The 26,924-nt window shown below is 37.3% G+C and overlaps 1 long non-coding RNA gene across 1 annotated transcript; it reads left to right on the plus strand.

Annotated features, from left to right (window-relative positions):
* Positions 1–2,151: 2,151 nt before the first annotated feature.
* LOC103474220 (uncharacterized) lies at positions 2,152–26,685 on the plus strand. The gene is made up of 3 exons (XR_014090715.1): positions 2,152–2,541; positions 2,622–2,737; positions 26,121–26,685. It is a non-coding gene; the product is annotated as an uncharacterized LOC103474220 (long non-coding RNA).
* The last annotated feature ends 239 nt before the right edge of the window (positions 26,686–26,924 follow it).

Below are 26,924 nucleotides of genomic sequence, written 5' to 3' on the forward strand. Positions count from 1 at the left end.
TAGTTGATGTACGAAGTCAAGTATGAAAATGACCTTCTGATGATTTGTGGTCAGGCACGTGCAGAGGGGGTTCTGGGGGTGCTTGAGCACCTGCCCCTTTTGCTCATTGCCCCCAAGTGCCCTTTTGGTCAAATTTTATTTATTTATTTATTTTTGGTATTATTTTCTAAGCCCTCTTCTGACACTTAATAACATGTACTAAAATATATATTGTAATCGGCCTACAATCTGTCCTTCGAAGGATGCAGACCCTGAATTCGGACACAGCTAGAGAGTCTGCATAGTGCAGCATGAGATTAATGAATGAAGGAGGATTTCCCCCCACCCCCCATTAAATGAATTTTATAGTGATGGCTGCTGGCTGGGAAATATCAGTAAAACATATTTACAAATTTCTTACATATATTCTTACAATTAGTTTGAACACTATTTCATCTTACTTTTTAAAAGGGTACAAAAAAATAGAAATTCATTAAACACCTTTCTGATAAAAAAAAAAGGTTCACATTTAGATGACATAACTTTTTTCAGTGATGCCCTTCACCATAGACTTACTTTAATTTCTTAGCCTCATGGTTACACAAAACGTATTTGCAAGACGGAGCTATTTGGAGTCAAAATGTCAACATTGATGAGGTGAAAAGACCTAAATTCAAAAGAAGGCCACAGACAAAGGAAGAAGGGGGAAAAAACATCCCTTAAACAAATGGAAGCTCAGAGAGCACAAGGCAGAGCCGCCACAAAGCTAGTGCAGATGGTGAGGCAGGAGCGAAAAGAGGATGTGACAGTAAATTAAAGCAACCTGGGAAAATGAGCACTGGATGGGAGGATTATTGAGTCAATACAGGTGTGCTATTACAATCTGGAGCAGATGTTGAAACGGAAAGGCAGGGAACCGAAGAAACCGAGGACATCACAACGTAGACAGTAAAAAAAAAAAAAACTCAACAAGCAAGAGCTTTAAAAGATGTGCAATAAACAAAATCTGACAGAAAACATTAAGATAGCACCAAACCCTGGATAAAAATAGAAACTGAGACCCTAGCAATCATAGCTGCATCTGTTACGTTTAATAAATGTCAAATAATCACAAAGAAACCTGTTTTTGTTTTGACCTTAGCCAGTAACTTAGCAACATTAAGACGGAACTTGTTTCTGGTTGGACCTCCTCGATTTGTCATTTACTAGAAAAACAAGGGTGCTAAATTTGGGTTTTATGTCATAAAAAGCAGCATTAAAAACTGATTTAACATTAAAACATGTTCAGCTTTTTTTTAAGCTAAAAACAAGTCACCTTGACATAATGCTTAAGAAGAATGTGAAAATACAGAGAGAACAGAAACTGCAGACCTTTTAAATTTCAGTGGATCATTCATCCATAACAAATTGAGCAATTTGTTTGCTTATGCTACACAGACAGAAAAAAAATACTACCTACCTCCATACATGGTGGGCAAATGCATTTAAGCGAAAAGTATATTTAACATAAAACAGAAACAAAATTGCTATCTGCATTAAATTTGCTCCTACTTGGAAACTGTCAACAGCAGGATCAACTTCAGCTTATGTGAGTAATAAGTAATAGGATTAGTACAGTGAGTTACCACCAGAGCATGAAGCTGTCAGCTAGATTACAAAATGCTGGGTTGATTATGCTTAAGTGGCCCTATGTAGACGTCTCCACAAGGACAGGTCGGAAAAACAGAGATCCGGATTCAAGATTTAACTATCACCCTCAAAACGCTTGCATGCAAGTCAGTGGGTTTGGGTTAATGATGGTTTAAAATAATAGGGTGGCAACAGTTGCTCAAATAACCATTCCCAAGAACCATTTCAACTCCAACATTCATGTGGTAAATTCATAGAACATGAAAGTATGGATCCAGCATGGCTTGTGGTGGCAAAGTGATTTTTTTGCACAAAAACATGGTCCCTTTCTATTGAAAAAAATAATTGGGCAAAAAAAAAACAAATTTACATAGGCCATTATTTTGGGAAGTTGACGATATATCAAACTTCACATTCCACCTATTTGTTGACACTGGACTCAATTATACACCATTTACAATAAGTAAGCAATACGGGAAAATGTCACTATTGTGAAGAATCTGAAAATATAATTTTAGTATGTAGGAGATATGAGACAGAAAGGAGGTTAATGTTGGGGGAATTTAGAAAAAATAAAGAAACATTTTTAATTTATTATACTACAGGGAAATTCACAAAGTAAAAGAATTCAAGAGAACAAAGTCGATTAACAAAACATTAACCGTGTAAAATAAACATTGAGCTACACTCCGTACCAGTAGGTGGCGGTAATCCACCAATCTTTTCTTGCTAATCGCCAATAAAACGTAAGAAGAGCGTCTCCTCATGTCCACCCACAATGCAAACGCAGTCAACTTGGCTAGAACCGAACCAGACATTAACCAGATGGAGTGAGACTTTGACAATGGACAAGGAGCGTCCAAGCGCTTGAATTTGGGGAGAATGAGAACCTTGAGCTGTGTTTTAAAACTCAAGAATCCAGCAGGTACTCAGGTAAGATTTTACTCTGCACTACTCTAGGAAGATACAGAAAAACACAAGACTCACTTCTGAGTCTTGTGGTCGACCGTCAGGTGTTGAGGGGGTCGTCACAATATGAAGCCAACCAGACGATGGGTAGCTTGCTCACAGGTGTGAGAGCAACCATTTCAGCGCCATTGCTCCAATCCTTTTCCTGAGGAAGCAGAAGGTAAGCAACACAATCGCTCCAAAACATGACAAAGACTAGTATTTTAAATACATGTATTGATCTTTTGGATATTGGTTTACTGTTCTTACCTTAGTTTGGAGTTCTTCTTCTTCTTTAGGTTTTAACGGCAGCTTGCATCCATTAATGTTGCACTACTGCCATCTATTGGGTCCTAATATCTATACCTCAAATTCTCTTAAAGATCCCAGTATTTTTTTTAAAAACAAAAAATCTTCTTTTTCCCCTCCATACTATTTAACTGATCGATCACATTCTCAAATTTCAATTCCCCACTAACACCTAATTCCGTTTTTAATAATCTTCTTTGATTTGCATATTTTCTACAACTAATCAAAACATGTTCCATCGTTTCTACAGTATCACACCAACTACATAAACCAGTAAGATGTTTCCCCATCTTAAAAAGAGTTCCATTTAAAAAACTGCCCGGTTCTTATTCTATTTATAATTATCTCCTCCCTCCTGTTTATTCCTCTGATTCCTACTACATCAACTGTATTTTGTATCCTATATAAATGTCGTCCATTTATTTCATTATACCACCTAATTTTACATATCTTCTTGCTTTCTCTCCAAACTATACTTTTGGCTTCAGATTTAGATAACTTTATTGGCATACCAATATCTTCTTTTTTTAATTGCCTCCTTAGCCAACCTATCTGCTTTTTCATTGCACATAATATCTACATGAGCAGGAATCCAGAATATTTTTATTTTGTTCACATACCCTATGATGAACAGCCATAATCTCGTATAATATATTTTGATGATTATTTGTACGTCCCTTTTCAATACTCAACAATGCAGATAATGAATCACTTCAAACTATTATTTTATTTATATTGGTATCCTCCACCCATTCTAAAGCTAATAAAATGGCACACAATTCTACTGCATATATACTCAAATAATTAGATGTTCTTTTTGAAATATTAATCTTTAATTCAGAAATCACTACTGCTATGATGGTTGCTTCATTTTTTGGGGTCTTTTGAACCATCAGTATAAATTTGCAAATAGTCATTATATTTATTCTGTATTTGATTATAAAATCCTTGGCAAATATCTATTGTATTTCTTTTCTTAATATTGGATAGTGATCCGTCTACATTGATATAGTTCCATGTAGGTCTCAATGGCCACAATACTGTTGGACTAAATTCTTTATAGTATATATTAAATATTTTTGCTCCGTCATCCCCAACCCACCCAAAACTATTAATTTGTTTCTTTCCTCTTTATCAAATATTTTCTTAACTGGGTGATCTTCATTATGTCCTTTTTAAATGTATCCAATAATTAACCATTAGCTACTGTCTTCTGATGCATAATTGCATTTCTCCTGATTATATGTGCTTTACAATACCCAAGTATTGTAAAGCACATACTGGCGTTGATTTAACTGCCCCTAAACAAATTCTCAATGCTCTGGTTTGGATAACATCTAACTTTTTTAACCTTGTTTTAGCTGCTGAACCATACGCCACACTCCCATAATCTATTCTTGATCGAATTAGTGACACATAAATATTCTTAAGTGATTCAAAGCTTGCACCCCATGTCAACCCTGCTAAACACCTCATAATGTTAAGAACCTTTTTACTTTTCTCCATAAGTTCTATGTGATTTTCCCAAGTTAGTTTCTTATCAAAAACTACTCCCAAAAAACGAAAACAGTTAACCCTTTCTAACTCTTTCCCATATAAATACAACTTTTTATCAACCCCCATTTTTTCATTTGTACAAAACATTACCTTTGTCTTTTCAATTGAAAATGTAAAGCCCCACTCTACCCCCACTTACCCACTTCATTTATACCTTCCTGAAGTTTTAAAATAAGATGTTCTACATTCCTTCTCCTTTTCCATAATGCTCCATCATCAGCAAAAAGTGACTTGCCAAACCTAATAGATAATTCTTTAAAAATATAGTTGATCATAACTGAGAATAATGTTGGACTTGCCACACTTCCTTGAGGAGTTCCATTTTCTATTTTACATGATTGTGAAACATGAGATCCTATTTTGACTTGAATAAATCTATCACATTAAAAATCCCATATCCAATTAAACATATTACCTCCTATACCCATCTTAGTTTGGAGTTTTTTATTTATTTCTTCCAACATTTTTGTTGTTTCCCTGTTGTGTCATCAGCCTCCTTCTGTTGCTTCTAGCCAGCTGCTTCTACTCAGTTAATTAGTCTCACCTGGTGAGGCTAATCCTTCTTCTTCTTTGATGTTTATTGGCGGTTGGCAAGCAACAAAAATGCATTACCGCCACCAACTGGTATGGAGTGTGGACCAGAATATCACCCAATTATTAAATTCTATTAAATAACTTAATTTAAGATATCAATGTATTATCTATGCTTCCTTCCTGTTTTTCTTCTTCTTTTCTTATGGCAGTTGGTAATCAATGTTTAGATGTGCATTACTGACATCTACTGGAACAAAGTGTGCACTACATTCGGTTGTTTGGTCTTTTGTCTACATTTTTGGACTTGGTTCTTTTCTTGGAAGCTCTTTCAATATATGTTGGTCAAAATCGATGTATGCTGTTTAATGTAAAATCTCAACATCTTGTTTCATTCACTTTTATTTCTTTCTAGGCCTAGTAAAAATAGGTTTAAAAAATGTGTGTATATATATATATATATATAAATATAAATTCAGGACTTTATTTCCCTGTAAGACATGTGTACTGGGTGTTTGTTCAGTCTGCTTTATTCCAGATAGATCAGCTTGGTGACAGCTGAATAAAATATGACAAAATATGGTTCAAATATTAATGACACTGGGCTTCTGGCAGGTCTTTAGGCTGCCAGTGCTGGAGGGAAAAAATCCAGACTCGCACAGCTGGTGGTTTCTTTTCCCAGATACGACCTTCAGCAGGCGCCGGGGCAGTTGGTAGTTGCGGAAGGTCCCTGGATGAGAAACGGCTTCTCCTGAGGCCAAAATAGTGTATGCCTCTCAGTGGGTTGGAAGTGAGTTGCAGCCTCAAGCAGAGAACATGTCCTTTAGAGTCTTGCTCACAAGCGCCAGAATAAAGCAGGTGATTCACAAGTGGACGGGATGCAGCAGTGATGTGAATATGGTATGAGATCATGTTGAGCCAGGAGGAAAAACATTCCGTCCAGCCATCGATCTACGTCGAAGCCTTCATATATCATTGTTACCTTGAGTGAATAAGTAAGCAAAAAGAGGATAAATGGGGTTAGTCGTTTTGCTCCCGGACCCCAGGAGGACATCTGGATGGTACTGTGACCCAACCCCTGATGAACTGCTGAGAACCAACTCATGGGAGAGTAATTGGTGCTTTCAGATGTTGCACCATTGCAGCTGCAGTCTGGCAACATTAAAGCTGCAAGTATGCAACTTTTACTAAAAGTGCTGTTTTTCACATTCGTTAAAACTGTTGCAATGTTGAGACAGTACAGTAGGAAACAGATAATCTGTGGGAAAAAATCAAGACAAAATATATACACCTTAATTAACTACCTCTGTCAGTTAATTTTGGTTTTATCGCCCAGGCATAGGTTGGAAAAAAACATGCAAGCAAAACGATATGAGTAACCGAACTAAGTTTGCTCTTTATTTTATTTCCCTCTTCTATTTATCTTCTTCTGATGGTCCTAAATCAAATTATTTTTACAGAATGATTTGTTTTGCAGAGCCAATACACAGAGAAGCTGTCTTTACCTAGCAATTTGCTAACCTTTTGCCATTTTCCCTCTTCCTCTCGCATTTGTCCCGAAGGTACCCAGCATTCACAAAATAATTACTGTAATTTGCGAGCTAATTTGCATTTACTAGCTGTGCAGCGACCAAAAACCGCAATGTGTCACGGAAACCTGGAAGATGTTTGGAGGTTAACTTGAGTTTATCGTATCAGAACATACAGGCGTTATTGCGTGTTGATTTTCTTTCCTTTCTTTTTATAACTGTAGGCTACAATACGTGTTCTCGGTTGCGTTGCTCCAAATATTTAAGCGAAGCATGCAGCAAGTCTTGACAAATTCAGCCAAGAATGCAGGAAGCACGACTTGAAAAGTGGGGAATGCGCAAAGCGAGGTTAAGATGAGATGGAGGCGAGTGCAAAATATCAAATGTAAATTGTTGCTTTGATCACAAAACACCTAACAGAGAGAGCTAAACATCACAGACTTAATGATGTACGAGAAGTGTAATTTCGCTTTAAAGACTGCTGGTTGGTTTTCACTTGAGTATGCTGTTTTGCACCGAGGGTGTCAGTCTGTCTGTGCCCTGCAGCCTCGAAACAACACCGGTGACTTTTAATTGGTCTCCGTGTCATGGAATCAGAATGCAGAGACTGCTCTCAGCTCTTTAATTCTCCACTGGTTTGAAGGAGCCAGAAAAAAAAAGAGATATCTTTAAGAAGTTTCATTTTTCATGAACTCGTGGAGATGTAAATGAGTGAGGTTGGGGGTTGAATGAGTCATTGCAGATATTTCTTTTTCTGACGTTAGAAGCTTTTTCCTCTTAATATTTCAAATGCCCTGTAATCGCCGCAGCGAGGATGCTGTGGACTAAAGGGTTAACTGAAGCCTGCAGGATAAAACTTTTGCACGATCTTGCAAATGTTTTGTGGGATTTCCACGAACTTGTGCAAGGATCTCGAACCGTATGATCTCCATCAATAAATGGAGTTCTTGTAGTTTGTTTGAGTGATTATTAATGATTTAAAGATGAATGTTGTCCCATTAATTTGTTCACGCACAAAAAGCTCAAATATAAATCTGATGTAATTTATTCAAATTTAAATATAAGACAATTATAAGTTGATGTGTAAGAAAATACAATTTCAAAAGATGATTCAATTAAGTGAAACACAAAGCTATGTATTAGGAATATGTGTCTATTAAATTAATTTAATTTAATTTTAATTAACCCATATTGGAAAAATTTGACCAAAATCAGAGTGTTTGAAGGCAAGTTCAGACACTGAATTCAAGATATTCTGGTTTAGGATTTTGTGCTTACGTTTCCATTAGTCAGCTTCTGACTGCTATGGTTTTCCCAAAAGTTATATTAATCTTATAGATATTTTTTGGCAAATTAGATTCAGTTCAGACTCGGATCAGAGCATCATGTTGTTTTTTGAAATCTTTTTATCTACCTCATGTTCCCAGTTTCTGTTTTTGTAGCATGTTGCTTCTACAGGTCAGGCAGTAATCGGGTGTAGTGAGTGAAACTAAAACAGAAAATCTGGTTAATTAAAGTTAATTTATGCCTTGGGAAAGGGGAGATTATATTTTTAGATGTGGCCATTTCGACTTAAATCGTTCTTGAAATGAAAATTTTCACTTCAAAACAGCTTTTTTTGTAATTACTCAGGTTATGTCTATATTAACATTTGTTTGATGATTTGAAGACTTGACGTTTGGGGGGGAGCGGAAGAAATCTGTTGGGAAGCAAATAATTTGTCATGGAAAATCTGTCAGTATTTACTGCTTTTTGGGGCCCAAGGTTATAGTGAATTCATGTAAGACCTTCTAGAAAGGTTTTACAGAATTTTCAAATAATTCTGCAGGCCCTTGATTTTTTTATTTATTTTTTTTTGTTTAGGATTTGTTTGTGGTCGACTCATAAAACCAGGGATTTGTGACTCAGGAAAATTTGCTGAATGGATTTTATTTTATTTTTTTGCCCTTATGGCAAGGGGAAAATGGAGGTCTCCCCGACCTGAAATGGAGAGGATATCATCTGTCAGGGTTCAGAAAGCGCGAACGAACTGACCTCTCACCCTTTACAAGAGGCGTGCGGCTTGTCTCGACAAGTCGCATGTCTGGATAGAGAAACGGTGCCCGGAGGTAATGTGAGGGCCTCGGTGGTTAAAACATGTCACGGAGCAGACATTGCACCTCCGGGAAAGGAGATTTAGCAGAGTTAATGCAACATGACTTTCATACAAAAAAAAAAAAAAGTAAAAATTGTTGGGTTATGACACGTCTTATTTCTCTTGGAATTGGACCAGCTTTAGCCAGGGTCACAACATTTCTGTTCATATAACAAACGGAGCAGGCTGCATGTAAACAGCCAAGACTGCAAACAAAGCCCCAATTCTCACAATTAATCTTTGGGAGAAAAAAAATTCCTTAGAAGTGTAAATCAGGAAGAAAAGAAAACTTGGAGAGTCCTTCTACATCTGTCAAAGGAGGCAGGTTTAAAGAAACCGAGATTTAACAACCAAGTTGGAGAAGTCTTCTTTTAAAGCTTTCCCTCCCCAGACGTATTTTAGAAAGCATACAGACACAAATGTAAGGTGCCCCCTTTTTGTTCCCATTATCCCAGAAGAAAAGACGAAAATCAATGATTTTTTTTAAATGAAGCCCACAAAGTTTTCTGACGCACTGCAAAACCCGTAGCATTTTCATTTCTCCACTTCACACCACTCGTGACGCACCGGAATTGGTTTCTTTGTTTGTAGACGGTTTTAACTCCGCGCAGACGGCGAACACAAAGACTCAACGGCGTGTAATTGTGCAAACAGCCTTCTAGTTTCAAACTCATCACAGTGAAGGTCAGCGCTCCCAGTGAAGGAACAACAAGTGAAGTTATGTTTTTCTTCCTCGCTGAGCCTACAGACGGATCGCTTTGTAATTCTGCACTATTGAAAAATATTACATTTAATGCTTCTGGATCACGTTCACATGCCACATTTAGTCCAGTTAAAGAGGAGGAGCATGCTTTTATGATACAGAAGCAATACAGCGATGGCTGAAGGACATATTGGGTATTGGACTCTGATGGTGAAGTTGAGGACTTTACATTTTCTTTTTGTGCCTCCGGGCATGTTGCTGTGTTGCTGTCTTTATGAACCAAGATGGAGAGCTTCTGTGTGCTTTTGTTACTCCAGGTTACTCGGGTTTGTGAAACACGCCTGTTTCATGTGCACAGAAAGATTTGAAATAATCTGCGTGTGGCAATGCGCTGGTCTTGTTTGATTTATGTTTAATTCAGCTGGCTTAAAAGTGTAGGAAATCTTTTTTTTTTTTCTGGTAGGATATATATTTATCAAGTTCGTTTAATCTTGCAAAATCTCCAATTGCTCATCATAATTACATATGTTTTTTTTTTATTTTTTTTTTTTTATTCAGGAGATCATACATTCATTGAAATTACATACATTTTGCACAATTTACATAACTTCTCCAAAATTTTTTATTTTTTTTCCCTTATTTCCCCGTAGCAAACATAAATCACCGTAATGACATAACAATTAGACAAATTAAGTATAGATAAAGAAAAACAAAAAAAAAACAATAATAATAAAACAGTAATAGAACAAAACATTCAAAAAAAAAAAAGGGGGAGGGGGGGATAGAGGGGAAGGATGGCACTGAGAAGCTAAAAGGTAACAATATTTTACCTATTTATTCTGTAAATCTTAAGTCACATGATGACATGATGAGTCAATCACATCAGTCTACGCATTATAAAGGCAAAAATTTTATGTACGTCACAAAAGGTGCCCACTTGCGAGTAAATTTTGCTGAATTACCTTTCACTGTTAATAAAAGTTTTTCTATCTTCAAGAATGATCTTACAGTATTAAGCCACTGTGAAGTAGATGGAGGTGTAGGAGATTTCCAGCAGAGTAAAATGCAGCGCCTGGCAAGGAAAGAACAGAAAGCCAAGACCACCTCCTGTACGGGGGACAGGTTAAAAGTGTAGGAAATCTGAATTTTATTGAGCAAATTCTCATTCAGCATTTGCTGAATCTAACACATGAATATGAGCGACATCCCATCTTAGTCCTCTGGCTTTAATGCAGTCAAACTTAGAACATTGCCTAAAAGTGCAATAGTTTAGGTAAAATAAATTGAGTGCATTGATTTGTTGTTCATGAGATGAAAAAAGTCATTTTATAGAGATTCATGACACGCAGAGGAAAATATTTCAAGGTTTTATTTTTATTTTTTTCTGTCTAAATGATTGTCTTACAAGTAAAAACCCAAAATTTGATGTTTCAGAAAATTGACTCACTATTAGACGTTTTTTTGGAATCTATTCAGTGTGAACAATCAGCAGACTGTATTTGTTGTTTGGTTGATGGATTTACATCACTGGGTGAGCGAAGGTGAAAAATTAAATTGCTTTGTGACGGAAGAGTGCATAAAGCATCAATGACCAAATATAACCAGATGTTTTGGAGAAACTTACCAAACAGAAATTTCTCATAGCCAAGGAAATATTGTTGTACTTTTTTACCAAACAAGTAATCCTTTCTTTGCAGCTTTTTTATGTTTCAGTATTCTACCAACTTAAAAGTAAAAAGAAACTGAAAACTAAATTGCTCCGCCCCTTACCTTGTCAATCAGTAAGCTGTTCATTCTTAGTCTATCTTACTATCCAACCCATTTAATTTTTTTTTAAATCCATGTACTAGCAGTTGTTTTCTATTGTCTTTGATAGAAAACTTTCTACTTTCATGTGGAGGTTTTGCATCATGTTCTCGCATGTCTTTCTGGAGCCGAATGAAAAAAATTCACCACTGTGAGGACTTGTCTTGTGGTAAATCCCCTGCTGACTTTTTCACAGGCAGTGGGCAAAGTCTGAATCTGATTCTGCTGCTGTTGGGCTTGTTGTGATTCATTTGTTGAAAAAAATATGTATCAAGCCAAGCCCTTTCTCTCACAAAAATAAAAATTGCAAGCTAAGAAAATCACATTGGTAGAGAACAGAATGAACTTCGTTGTGTAAATTCTATTTTTTTTTTTTTTTCATTCAGCACTGAAGGAAAACTTCCTGTGGAGGCTTTTGCTGGAGTTCTGCATTCAATGCCTCTTTTATTGCAATCCCATGTAATTTAAGTTGGATTTTTAAAACTTTTTCCCAACCGTATTTAACAAACGCTCGCCTTCAAATGAGAATATTTGTGGACTATGCTTAAATGACATCTGACTGGATTCAATTTGGCAGCTTTTTGTGTTTTTCAAACAGGGAGCCTAATCACTCATCATTTGAAAATGAAACTTAATTGAGTCCATTTCTTTAACACTGATTGATGGAATAAATGTTTCATGCTCTCCAGAGAGCTGAACACCAAATGCAACTGAGGATGCTCCCACTGTGCTGTGGAAATCCCTAATTCTCATTTGAAAATGTAAAATCTGTGTCTCTTCACTGAAAATTTGAGGTCATTCTTTGGCTCAAGAAGAGGAGATCAAGTGTATTGATTTGTTGTTCATGAGCGATCAAAGCCGAGAGCACAAGATGAAAAGGCTGGTGATTTGCAGGTCAGTCCAGAGCATGTTTCCTTTCACAAGATGGCGGCTTGAACAGCTGGAAAGAAACTAGAGTTTTGCTGTTTTTTAGAAACTTTTTTTAATCCTAAATGCCATAAATAACGTTTATTGATTATGAATGCTAGCAGTGAAAAGCTGTGTTTTGGAAGGCTAAAGCACAGCGCCTCAATAGCATTTTGCTATTACCTTAGTTTGGCTAGCGTTTAGCTTTGAAGAAAACATTTTAGGACTATTTTATAGTGCTTAGCGGCAAGAAAGGGAAGGAAAACTTCAGTAAACTTGAGAATAAACATAAAGCACTACATTCACTGGCCTGTTTGTACCCAATCAGCTTGAAGGATTAAAATAAAAGCACCTCTTAAATTGTTTATGCTAAGGTAATTTACAAGAAGCGGACCTCCTTCCCATGACATCAGTTTCTTTCCTGAAACTCTTCCTCTACCTCCTCTTGGAACCTCTTTGATGGAGTACATTGTGGGATTAGTAGTTATTATGCCAACTTCCTGTAGTTCAGTCCTTTATGGCTGGAGGCACATCAACTTCGTCTGAGTACTTTCAGCCGGATAAAGCACAATGTCTCAAAGATTAAATCATCTCAGATTGGTTTCTTGAACATGATGAGGTTACATAATGTCAATAAATAAGAGTTTTCATCTTCAATGTACAAGTTAACAAATTTGTATTACCTTTTTTATGCTAGCATGCTACGATAGGCTGAAATCTCTGTCACAAATTAAGGCAGTTCTGAAGGCAAAACGGTGTTCAACCAGGTGTTAACCGGGTGAAAAACATGCACACATCTTTGACCAGAAATTACTCTTGCATCACTCTCTGAATTGCAGCAGATTCAGGGTGTTGATGTAGATCTATAAGACCATCTCAGACGAGCACAAGATACCAGATGGATGGATTAAAAAAAAATTTGGTGAGGATTTCTCAGTCAAATCAAGTGGAAAAAGAAACTGGATGTGCCTGGAAGCTTTATACTTACCAAAAGCTTTAACTAGGGGGAGAAAGCACCTTTTTTAGATGTTGTAGAATTAAAAATGTACTCATGGGAAAGGGATTGTGCTTCAAACCCCTCAGATTAGCTGTGAAGCTGGAGAGTGAAATGTTTCCTTCTGAACATGAAAGGAAACCAGGATGCAGTTCGTTAAGAGTGAGACATTTTGGTAAATGCCACATTTCGCTTTTTGCCCCCACAAATGAAGACATTGAAGTTTTGTTTTTTACTTTTACAGAAATGACAGCTCTGATTAAGTTAAATTAAAGTCATATTTTCCGAAAACATCATTTAAAAGTGATGAAAATTTTATGATTTCTTTAAAAAATTGATGGAGATTTTCAAAGCATTTTTTTTTCTCTTTTTTGTAAATATGCTTTTAAATGTGAATGACATTTCAAGTGCATCTTAATGATGTCCTAACACATCATTTTAACTGAATACCCACAAATGAAAGGACAAATAGCTTTATATCAGGGGCTATCTCTGGTATGTTGGTTGAAATGGCGCGTCATAAGTTAGTGGGACACGCAGGTTATTCAAGTGTGAACAGGCTACTTATGCCGCTCAGTTTACTGATTTGTTGTCCTCGGAGCAGTTGCCAAGGTGTCCGGAAGATGAATGAAGGAAACGTGATTTATTCCTGCGAGTAACGGACGACAGGATATACGAAGATTTAAAGAGACTGTCTAATTAGAGGTAGAGATAGGCAATCCTTCTCATTATCAGTCCATACAGACATCCAACGAGAAAACAGGGTTGACAAGGTTGAGTAATTGCTTTACCCCTGTGTGTCCCACAAGCACGGCTGCAACAGTATGCAACGGGAGTACTGATTCCCAAAATGAGCCAGAAACGAGGCGAAATGCTTCATTTATAAAGCAAAATATGAAACTGCTGATTAATGTTGGCTTTTAATTGTACTATATAAATTGGTTTCTTGCTTTGTTTTTTCTTAATTTTTAATTTCCGTGTGTACCAATGTGATACTGGCAAGTTATACAACTTTTTTTGTTGTGCATCACTTCACATTGAATGCTCTTAGTTTGGCTGGAATGGAGTCATCGTACAACTATTTGACTCTATTTTATCAATTTAAAAACTCTTTAAAGCTATAAGATGAGTAAATATTGTATAAGTTACAGAAAATTAACAAGTTATATTTTATATGATGAAGTAGGAAGTCTATCAAAATTTTTGGTCCAAGTCATTCAAGATTATCGATGACGTTTCTCAATTCAAGCCACAATTTGATGATTTCATCAATATTATACTAATTCAACCTTCTGGATGCTAGAGTTTCTGTTTTTCTTGAACACATCTGATATTTTGTCTCAACTGGAATTTGTGCAGCTACTATGGATCCTCTAAGAGAACATGGAGGGAAAAAAAATAAATAAAAAATCCCGACTTATTTTTCTCGAGATCCCGACTTACTTTCTTGAGATCCAAAAGGTCAGAGACGTGATGAAATGATCACAGCGACGGAAGACACAAGGGGGAGATTTATAGGTTTTTATTTCCAGATTGGGCTTGCGTATAAATATATCAGATCAGTGCTTGACAGAAGGTTTTCATATCGGTGCATGATGTCAAAACGCTACAATATCTGAATTTCTAACTATTATTGTTTGCAAGAATGAAACGGTATCAGTCATGGAAAACATTTTTATTGAAACTAAATTAAACTCTGACGTCTGATCCCGGAAAACTTTTTTTTTTTTTTTTTTTGCACATTAATACGTTGCCTGGCAGTCTTCAAATGTAGCTCACCGGTCAAAACGTGTCCACCGAACTACACAGGTCACTGCACCTGAAATGACAGGGTAAAGCTTATTAATATAAATCAGAAGCGACTACACATACACAGCTTTAATCACTCGTAATAACAACATGCTCTGAATGTATTGTTAAACCAAAAATATTTAAGAGGCAAAATGTCCAACAAAAACAACGTTCACTTGGTTGACGCCAAGCAATGGGACTTTCTTGTTTACAGTATGATAACTACAGACTAAACTGCTGCGTTTTCAACTGCCTGTCATGTAAACTTAAAACATGTAGAAACGGAGCAGCTTGAGGAAATCTAATTATAAATAACTTAAATAGAGCTTGCCACAATCTTCGACAAAATAAAACGGATGAAAAATCCACAGGTAGGATGTAACGATAAGGAAGCTGCTGAGTATCCAACAGGCAACAAAACATCTGCACCAGGGAGGACGGATTGATGGGCAGCACAGATGGTCAGCAGGATCTCAAGAAAATAAGTCGGGATTTCTTTTTTTCTTTTCTTTTTTTCTCCATGTCCCCTTTGGGGCTCCGTAAGTTACAACATAGGGTTAAAGATTAAAGGGGTCGACTAAGAGATTAAAGCCTCTTAATTGACCCCAGTGACCAGTGGCGCAAAAAGTGGGTATGCAGCGCATGCAACGCATAGGGGCGCAACACCAGAGGGGGCGCCAAAACCCTGTCTGGAAGGGGCGGCGCGCTGATGATGTTTTCCCATACACTTCAGCCTTACGCTCCTTCACCTCGCGCACATAACGAGGTAAAGGTAGCGAGTTTTACCCTTCACGTATCGTGGTCTGGGTGGGCGCCGATTTATGTTTTCGCATCCACCTGAATAATGTGTAGTTGCGCCCCTGCCAGTGACGTAAATTTAGGTGTTTTGAGGGTGACAGTTAAGGGGTCAAAGAAGCTACTGCAACGTCCTGACAATGTGTCGCATAAAGTTTTGTCCTGATTTCTGAAAATGTTTCTGAAACTAAAACGGACATAAAGAACTTGCACTTTGCTCCTTCCGAGTCATTTTCAAAACCAGAAATGCTAGGCTAATGTTGGCATAGTTACTCTCTGTTTTAATGTCATCATTTGGTTGGTAACACATTTCAATTTGGTTTCATCTAAGTCATGTCTGGAAACATCTCACAGAACCAGTTCCACTATTTTATAAATTCAATGTTTTGAACTTTCAAATTATAAACCAGCTAGCATTTCAGTGACACTGCAACAACATGTATTTGAGTTTCGGCAGGGTCTACCTCCTGTATTAAACAGTGATTGGGACCCCAATCTAATTTTTAACTTAACCTTTATTTAACCAAGAAAAACTCTTTGAGAACAAACATTTCTCTTCAAAGAACGTCCAGGGAATGGCAGAGAGTGGTACAAAATCCACTTACATAATCAGCATTTTCAACAAATTCAGTTAGGCAAAACAACTACAGACAGATGTAGCGGCCTCGGTCAAAAGCAGAACCATAACTGCAGCATTGAGTCCAAAATGTTTCACTTCTCATTTCTCTACTTTTTTTTTTTTTCTTCCAAGCAGTCAGATTTTTCTCTGCAAATGAGATTTGTTTAAAAATGAGCAAGCGGAAAGCAAAAGAAGAAATGTCAGCTCTGAAAAATAATCTACAGTACAGACCCATTCATTAGATTAAAATATAATTGAAAAGTCAATTTATTTCAGTAACTTCATTCACAAAGTGAAACAAATTTTTTAAATTACACACACTCTTTTGAAGCTTTTTTTCTCTTGTTCTTCATGATTTTCTGTTTATTTATAAGACATTCAACCAATAATTTTGCTTTTAAATACAGAAATGTAGGGTTGATAATAAAAATATGTTTAATATCTGCTTAAATTTTTTTTTTACAAAAGGTTTTAAGCTCACAGAAGAGCTTTGTTGGAACTTATATTATAATTTATTGAATGACTGTAATTTAAAATTGGAAAAAATTTTTATCTTCACAAACACGTCTGGAAAGATATGCATTGTTTTTAAACTAGCATATTTTTTTAAGTGACTTTTTGTTTGCAGAGCTGTAAAGATAAAAAAAAGTAAATTTTTTGCATGGACATCTGTTATGCAACTACACATCACTTCAGTTTAAGAGCTTTTTTACACCTAACTGATTCATTGCTCAAACTTATGTGTTTTGAAGGGGAAAAATCATTCCTCTGAAATTAATCAGCTACCAGACATGAAACGGCGGCCAAAGCTCCAGAAAGCATTTGGAAAGACCTTCAGAAACCCTGAAGGGCATTTTCTATTAAAAAGGAATGCACAAAATATACATATATAAATTTTTTAGTATTTTAAAAATACTTTTTTTATGCAGTTCATGAGCTCTCTGGAAACACAGGTCCATGTGATTCTGCTCTTTGGCACCGTGAATGCTTAAAATATTTGGTTTTATTAACTGTGAGATGGGTTTAAATGTCATTTCGCTCTGAAAACGTTACGGAGCAGAAAAACGGTGGGAAGTGTTTTGCCTGGTGGGGAGAAAATAAAGAGGTCAAAGCCACCGACTCCCTCCTGATATGACTGTCCGGGACCAGGAAGCCTGCCTGATAATGCTCAAACCAGCTGCCTGCATTCAGTAATAAAGTCGCTCTGTTTTTGTTACATCATCAGTTTACTCCCCCGATTCGAAGCGCTGCCAGTCTCCACTGCAGCCTGTTATTTTGAGACCCAGTAGTTTCATTTCTTTTATATCTAGTGAGTCGAGGCTGACGTGCATAAAGGCTCTGGAGAAAACCGAAACCAGACGATATGGGGTACGCACTGATCCGATTTTAATACCTGTATCGGTCCCGATATTGAACAAAATTCTAGATCGGGTATATGTGAATGATTACCAGTTTCAGCTTCACTATGCGGTCCCGTCGACACGGCCTTTGCTTTGATAGCACGCCACATCGACTGTGGGACGGCGCTCGTCCTTGAACGCACAGACTAAACGGTCCGCTTCTTTAAAGCACCCAGTCTTTAGCAGCTTGCGATGCAGATGCATCATTGACAAAAATCAGAGGCAACATGCCGCTCGCTGTGATGGATTACTCGTCTCCAGTAAGTTTCAAATCTCTTTAAGCTTATTTTCGTAGCACACTGAAAATGAATGGAAAATAATGGCTGCCAAGACGATGGGAAATCAATCTACAATCTGGTGGTTTGCTCTGGAGAATAGCCAGTGATGCAAAGTGTGCCTGATTTGTAGCTAATGGGCTGGAAGATGCAGAACTACCATTATGATTCTTTAAGAGACTCTCCGATCGTACGATTTGAGCAGATGAAAGTTATTGAGCAGGTGCGGGATTATCACTCGACGTTAAATATTTTGTGCATGCTAAGAGGTGTGGAAGTTTAAAAGGGGGGTATAAGAAACTCATCAACCATTAGACGAGCCCAGCCCTGCCTCCAGCGCCTAATCCTATTTTGCTTTGCAAATGCATTCACTTGCATCTAATTGCAGCAGCAGCAGGCAGCCAGAGTGGATAAAGATGCACATTTAGTTGATTGTTAGAGCTGCTTTGACCCTGTATGAGTATTAAGGTTAATCAGGCTGAATTACCGACTAACACAATAAACAAAAAAAAACAAAAAAATTGGTACATAACAAGATGATGGTTTCGATTTACCAGCGTAAAGTGGCAATGAGCTTTTGATGGATATCAAAAAAATATTTTCTGTCATAATTAAAGGCTTAAAATAGGACAGTCTTTTTATAGGGGCTGCGTGTTCCTTTTCCTCTATTTTCTTTTTCTTTTTTCTTTCTTTTTTTGAAGCCACTCTGACATTTGCATGGTTGACTCAGACACTGCAGAAACTTTCTCTGCAATGCGTGATAAGCCGCACCTCCTGATTCAGCCTGACAGCAGTTGGACAAGCTAATAATGGTTCGCAGAGACACTTACAGCCTTTTAAATGTTTTCCATTTCAGTAATATGAAGCTTGTTCCTTAATGGTAAGATAAAATGAGTTTGTCTGTGGAAATGTTTGTCATATAATTAATTTATTTTTTTTGGAGCTATGAAAGCCACAGCAACACAACAACAAGGACACACACAAAAAACCGTCTAGCTGCTCTGCAGAGTGTTTTTATATTAAGACTTGAACAGAGCATTGTATTTAATCTGAAAGCTTTTACTTTCAAAGACCCGTGCACAAAAAATCAGAGGCTTCTGCAGCTTGCACAACCTCAGATGTGCCTCATCACCTTCTAACCAGTGAGCAAAACATGTTATTCTGAATTTAGATGCATGCGTCTAAGAATAGGGCAGGGGAAGCTCCAAAAATGAATGCATGTCACCTAGCTCCTTAGAGCAAAAGCTAGTTCCTCTAAAGGACAAATGACATCGTTATGCATCTTTTCTTCCTTTTTAACTGTGTTTGGGTTGAGATAATTACGCTCATCCAAAAAAATTGGACAAAAAATTGGACTATGTGTGAAAAAGCATGAAATGAAATGGAGAGGATAAGGCAGTTGAAAGTCAGTCCAACTGTGGAAAACTGATGCTAGACTTGGTCCACAACAAAAACAAGACGGCTCAGTTTTGAGATCATAAAGTGATGACTTTGACTGTTTATGCATTGAGGTGAAGAAGTTTAGAAGGAAGTTGAGAGCAGGAGCTTGGAGACCTAAATAACCAGCACTCTGAGGAAATTAAAAGCTCTCCAGATGATTCTCCAGAGTGCTGACGGACCGCTTTGGACACAAACTGTCCTACAAGACTCTTGCATTTTGGCAGCAGATGGATGGATGGATGCAGTAATTTCTGCCGCAGTTGTTCCTCTGACGCGCACAGAGGTTTGTCCTGCTAACCTCCGTGTCTCCAGAATAGCCAGCTTTGTTAGTGAGCCAAACAGTGTTTGTGGAAGCCTCACATTTATCCACATAATCGCCAGTGTTTCACTTCTGAAGGTTAAACTGCACTATGCTTTTTTAAAATTGCTTTAGTCATTAATAAGCAAGTACTATCTATGTTTTTGATCGTATTGTTATTTTAGCTGAGCCCTGATCCGTTTCATCTGGGTCGCCTGAGTGAGGGTGCATGACGTTTCAACCCTTAATCCTTTTTTAAAATTATTATTATTTTACTGTTTTGTATAACTTTTAAAAAAAAACAAAAAACATTGCACTTATTTATGTTACTTAGCTTTTATCTTCCTAAAAATATAGATTTATCCAGTATTTCCTTACTAATGAACATGACTGGGCTTGTACAGTTTCTCATTCCCTTTTGTTGGTTGATTTATCTCATTCGTCCAGTTTTTTTAATCTCAGTATTATTTCTTGACTTGTCAGTTCAGTTAGTTTGATCATTATAATGCCATGTGTCTCTGATCTACACAGGAAAGTGTAAATACTGGGGGCAAAAAGTTCTTCCAGCAAAGTTTCTGGTAGGTCAGTAGATATGTTTTCTTTTCACCTGTTTACGTCCACAGAACTCACCCACATTTCCTACCGCTGCACTTCATTGTAGTTTAAGTATCTCATCAGTCTGACATCTATTTGACACATTCCCACTAAAAAAAGGTCTTTATCAAGAAGAAGGTCAGTGTTCCCTGTAAAACATCTGACCTTCAGATACAGACAACACGACTTCATTCCTGGTTTAAAAGATGCTGCAAAATCTTTAAAAACAAAATACATTTTTAAAGAAATGGAAAGAAATACTGCAGTTTATTGATGTTTCATATATTGTATTGCTCTAATATATTAGTCATTGTTGCCAAAAATCCACACTTCCACATCCTTCTTGTCATTCAAATAAGATGTCTTCCACACAAGTTACTCATATTTGTCAAAATAGTTTAAAAGTATTTCTGGCACAAACCACAAAGCTAATTTATTATTGACAGCATGTGTGGGATCTGTTTTTTGTCTTTTTTTTCCTATTGTTGATATTATGTAATCAAATGCCCTGTGGAGGACGTGTTCCTTGTAAAAAGAGCAAACTCAAATAGCTACGTACAATTTTTTTTTCTTCCCCATAGTAAAATTAAACAAATTCATCCATAAATCATCATCATAGCTCCAAACTGTTTATCCATCTCTAACCAACCTGGGAGATTGAGAGAAAAGAAAAAAAGACTCGGGGAAACTGCTCTTTTTAATGAACTCTGAAGGAAAGTAAACTTTGTAGACACACAAAATGAAACTATGTAGATTTCTGTTTGTAACTTTAACCACAACATTCTTCACACAAGTTGCAGAAGTACATATTTAGATGCAGTAGGAAAATGTCATGATGAAAAAAATGTAGAAAAAGTTAATTTTAGGACATTTACACAAAAAGTTCAAAAGAAATCATTATTTCTGATACAATTGCCAGTGCCACAATCAGTAGTGTTGCATTATATAAAAAAAAAACGTGCATTTGTTTAATGCAAGAAACATGACAACAGTTTCCTCTCCACACCAATTTATTCAAACATTAAGAACAAGATTAATTGGTAGCACAAAAGCCACCTCCTTCTTCTTCTTCTGTACACAGCTTCAGGCAGAGAATAACGCAGCTATTTGTGACATTATTCTATACAATGAGGTGTAAACTAAATTATGACAGATTAATCATCTCTGCCCCTTTCAATCGCATTATATTATCAATTAATATCGTTACTGACATATAAGGGGTCACTTTTTTTGAGAAAGCGTGACTCTGCGTGTGTGCGTGCGCACGCTTGTGTGTGTGTGTGTGTGTGTTTCTAAATGTGTGCTCGTCTGTGTGTGATTGTGCATGTTGGGTTTTTTTTTTCTTGCCAGTTTTATCAGGTCTGGCTCCAGCACTCGACCTTGCAGTCGGTATCAGTAAGCCACCTGTCACACCGACTCAGACGCTGACAATAGCCTCTTAAATCACTGCCCAGATAGTATTCACACCCCCTTCTCATGTTACGACCGTTCCTGCTAAAAGTTGTAGTTGCCCAAACTTTCAGAATTTAACAAAAACTTTTTTAAATTTCTTTAATTTTGAATTTTTCAGAAGTTGAGGAACTTCTCCTTTGTTTCGAAATTTGGATCATAGCAAATTTATCTTGAAGTCCTGTCTACAGTCCAATAATCCTTTGGGCTCCAACACTGGTGACTTTTTTTCTCTCTCTCTTTCTTTTACCTTTAGCTCCTCTTCAAAATGGCAAAGACAAGAAAACATGCTATTTAAAAATTGGATTTATAAGTCAGTAATTGGCAACGGGAAAATAACATCTCACATAAAATTCCCACATCTCCAGTCAGAGCAGTAATTAAAATGTTTGGGGGTGATAAAAGAGAAGAGAGGTCACGGTTCTTTCAGTGTGAAACCCTTTGGGTCTTTTTCTATGTCTTTACCAGGGGAGCCTATAAAAAACGGAGGTTACTGTACGCAGGTTTTAATCCTGCGAAGAAACCTTTAAAGGTAAGATAACATGACAGAAACCAAAAAAATATTTAGCAAGAGTTGAGCTTTCTTTTTTTTTTATTGTGTGGTTTCACCATCTAAGAAAAGCAGTACAAACCAGAAAATTTGTAAAAAAAAAAAAAAAAACAACTGCATATTTGCTACTTTCTCACAAAAGAATACTATTTTAAGAGTCTGTTATCTTGGTTAGCAACATACTGGGCGCACCAAGTCGCAGGAACTTTCAATATAATTGTAGAAATGCAAACTTTTTTTTTTATTTTTTTATCTGCACCAGCACACAATAATGTACTACATTCTTCTGCAATAAATCATGCAACACAGGATATTTCCAGAAAACACTTTTTTATGTTTTAAAATGGATGTGGGTATATAAAAAAAAATAAAAACCCAAAAAACAAGCCATCAGTGGGTGGAATGTTTCGTGTAGTATTAAACATTAGATATATGTAGAAATAGAGTGACATATAAAAACATCACATTTTATAAACATACATTTGCCCTTGGCGCAAATAGATTAATCTCCACAAAATACGTCCAGAAAAGACATTGCTGCGACTCCGCTTTTGATATTTTATTCTGATGATCCTCAATAAAAGGGGGAAAAAAAATCCACACCAGTTCCACCAGATTGCATTCACACACTGAATGAAGCAGTTTGCTAATCTCCATATGAAATACGCACAACAAAAGAGGAAAATTAACTGGAAAGCAGGATTGTATAGAAGGGAAGTACAGAGAAAGTGAGCACAAGAAAGCACAGGCGGCAGAGCAAGAACATGTCAGACTCCTCTGTGGGCATCATGGGAGTTCTTACTTGAAGGCTGTTTTTTATATACCAAGAATAAACAAGAAAAAAAATCCATAATCAGCTACTGATTTAATTTCATGTTTATTTCCCAAACAGGATCCGACCGAGGAGTTCAATCAAACTGACAGTTTTTGATCAAAAAGCTCATTCATGTGCACAGCATTTATTAAGAAATATTGTTTGGGAATTAGTTGGTTATATTCGTAACGATTTGTGTGTGGTACGACCAGAAACAAGACAACAGTAGAGGGGAGAGGGGGAACCCAGAATCAGGCGTAAATCCCAAGTTTTATGCTCATTTGCAAGTTGCAAATGAATAAAAACGAAGTGATGAAAATTCTAGAAAGATTGAAAAACAAAAACTGAGTAACTCCAAATGGCCTTTCACCAAGGGAAGGGTCAATGCGGTGTTTTTATACAGCAGGCTCTGCAACTTCAGCTTTCTTTCCTGACCTCAGACGACCTGTCGTTCCATCCTTCACACCTAATAGATCATGTACTCCATTTTTCTTTAACATAAAAAGTACTACTGGACCAGTGGTTTTATGTTTTCTTTGTTTTTATTGTCTCCTCTGTACTTTCATCCCCCAGTCAGTCTCGGCTGATGCCTACCCATCCTGACCCTGGTTTCGATGGAGGTCACTTCCTGTTAAAATCAAATATTTCCTCCATTGTTGCCACGCGATGGCTCTGGACGAGGGGTCGACTCAATACAATTGGCTTAACATCCTCGAATAAAAACAGTTTCAATCACATTATTAACTGATTCCACTCGTACTTAAATTGCGTTTCGTTTACACCGGTGGATCTGATGACGAAATGATTGGCTTGGAATTAAAAGAATCGATTTCATCCGACTCTGATCTGAACTGGGATTAATGCTGATATAAGGTATTGATGTACACTGCCTAGAAATAACTTCTCCCCTCTGTCATTAAATCAATCCAAGTCTTTCCTGCTTAGGGCCAGTCTGTATTAAAAATACATTATTTTGATTTGTAAAGTAAGAGAATAGTGAAAAACATAATTCTGCTTGTATACGTTACCACAATATTTCATAGAATTGCCTTTTAAACTGAATGATTGCATGACTTGGTGTCCTTCCAGAAGCTTCTCGCGTTTGTTTGATAGAAGTTTTTCCCATTTCCCCCCCCCCAACAGAACCAGTGTTGCAGTGTTGGGTTCTGAGGATGACGCCACGTGAATCATTCACTTCAACTGGTAATCAGGCCTGTAGATGGTTCTTGTTGCCTTAATCATACCTTACTTAGCTGACTCCTTGTCATCCGTTCTTGCAGTCAGTTCCTCCATTGATGATATCGTATTGTTTTGCATTCTAACTTTTTGAGGTAATGGCTTCTTCCTGTAGAAGCAGCATTTCAGCCCATTTCAGGACAGGACGTGTTATATGATGGATGATGCATTTTCTGCCAGCCTACCTTCACTTTCACATCAAGTCACATTCGTCTTTTGGACACAGAACTAATTTCTCTCGTAAGACAGTACGATGGCCGGTTATTCTCATGTTTTTAATAATTATTAGAATCAGCATTTGAAAAGATGAACATGGCATCTTTAGAAATCTGCAGGTTATGCCCAGTGATTAACGAAACTTGTGGAAATACACAGTCTTCTCCCCGTGCTGATTCTGGTTCTGATGGAGCTTACTTTTTGTTGAAATGAAATTTCCTTTGCTTGGCTAATTTATTCAGATATTTTTAAAGATTTCACAAAGTGAAGCATTATGTTTCAGGTCCTTCCTGAAACATAATGCTTCCCCATCTTAATTTCCAAGCTCTGATCTGTCATCTTGTGTTGCTTTTGAAATAATGGCTTCTTCCTATAGGAGCAGCATTTCAGTTCATGTCGGTACAGAACATGTTTTACTGAAATTTATTAGCAGTTTTTTTTTTTACTAGTTTCAGCCAGCCTTATTTCACTTTCACTCCAGGGCTGCTCCTTTACATCAAGACACGTCCATCTTCGGGGTTTTTTCTTAAAGTATAAGGGTTATCCCCGTAGTTTTAATACTTTGCTTTAAGTGAAAAAAAAATTTACGTGGCACATTTAGGCATCTGTAGATTATCCCTTACTACAAACCAAGCTTGTGGAGGTCTTCACTTTTCATTCTTCATTTCATTAAGATGTCGCAAAAAAGCATTGTGTTTCAGGTGTTGCCTGAAAATAGATTTGCACGCATTTCAAAATCGGATGTTTTGAATTATGTGAATGTTTAGTTTCAGCTGTATATAACTCCACGAGTCAAATCGATCTGTAAAGTCACTTGAGATGAATTCAGTTACAATGTTATGACATATATTAAAAAAACAAAGTAAATTGTGTTTTGCCTTAAAGAGGGACTATGACATGGGCTTGAGCTCCACATTAAGCTGTTTCCAGAAGTCTTTCATGAGCCGATGGCCATAATCAGTCCTAATTTCCATTCCCCTGGAGGCTCTGTCTCAGGAGCCTTCATTGCTTTCCATGTAATAATTTTCCCCTCTTTTATTGTGTGAACTTGGACAGATACTAATTTTACTAATGTGGCCTCTTTTTTCCACCCTCTAACTCTGAATAGGAGGATTTTTTTTATTTTTACAGAAACACAGTAGATGGAAATGTTTAATAATTCCCATTTTTCTTGTCACATTCGCTTTAAATCCTCCTGTCTGTGCCTATCTGGTGTAGTTAAATTCAAAACACAAGGTTTCGGTATGCACAGGCAGAAACCCGGCTCCGACCTCGCCGTTGCCTTTATGGCCTCAGGCTGGTTTCAGAGCAGTTTGCCTCCTTTCAGTCCAAAAAAACAAAACAATGACAGACATCATGATCCGTTCTGTCACAGCTCTTCCTCTGTGCAGCCGAAGCAGCTGCATTGTCATGGACACGGCATGAGGCGGTCAGAAACTGAGCCGATTGTTATGGTAACATCTGTTTGTTTGGAGATGGGATGTGACTGTAGGTGGGGTTAATTGCACTGTTATAGTGTTTGACCACCAGTAGCACATTAATGCTCCAGATAAAGCCCGCAGACACCGGAAAGATAAAGTCATTACATGTGTTTTTTTTGTGTTTTTTTTTTTTTCAGGCTGGTGCTCATGTCCTGAGCCGGCGGCGGACCCTTCAGGGCGACGGCGCTCCAGCTCCTCCACATTCCACAGTCGGGAAAGCTTTACTCGTTCCTCCTCCACAGGTCAGCCGACTGTTTGAAGAGCTCTAATCAGATCTACGTGCTGGGCCTGTCGAGGGCAGGGCTGGAGTCACATTGTTTTCTGAAACAATGGCTGCCTTCACGGGAGCAGAGTGAGGTGCAAGGTGCTGCTTCCACACCCTGCAAGCGAGGAGCTGCGAAGTGAGCAAGGTTCATCCGAGAGTCATTTTCAGAACAGCAGCAGATCAGATTTGTCTTCCAAAATGGCACATTGTCCTCTAAGCACTCTGTCACATTACAGTGCTGGAGCAATTAATCGGATTAATCGATTTACTGAAATTATTGACGACTAATGTAGGCGGCGATTAATCATTGAAGCTGGGGTAACTTTTCTAGAAAATGTTTTCACTATTTTTGCGAAAGTATGGTATGAGACAGATGATCTGTAGAAAAGTTTTGTTCTCCTGTCTTTTCCCAATGCTAAACAGAAACAACCAATCAGAGCCAGGAGGCGGGTCTTGGCGCTGTCGATCACAAACTCTTGTGGCGCTGCTAACATACGCTTTTATTTTTGATTACAGGAATTTTAGATTGATTTGAGGCTTATTGCAGAAAATGGATCATGCTTTATTTCCCAAATTTTTTTTTTCTCTTGGAAACATCAAAGAAATCTCCATTAGTCAAAAAAAAAAACAAAGCAAAACATAAAACTACAAATTTACTTGAAATGTAACGAGATTG

The sequence above is a fragment of the Poecilia reticulata genome, chromosome 13, assembly GCF_904066995.2.
Source record: "Poecilia reticulata chromosome 13, P_reticulata-male-v2, whole genome shotgun sequence".
Lineage (NCBI taxonomy): Eukaryota > Metazoa > Chordata > Actinopteri > Cyprinodontiformes > Poeciliidae > Poecilia > Poecilia reticulata.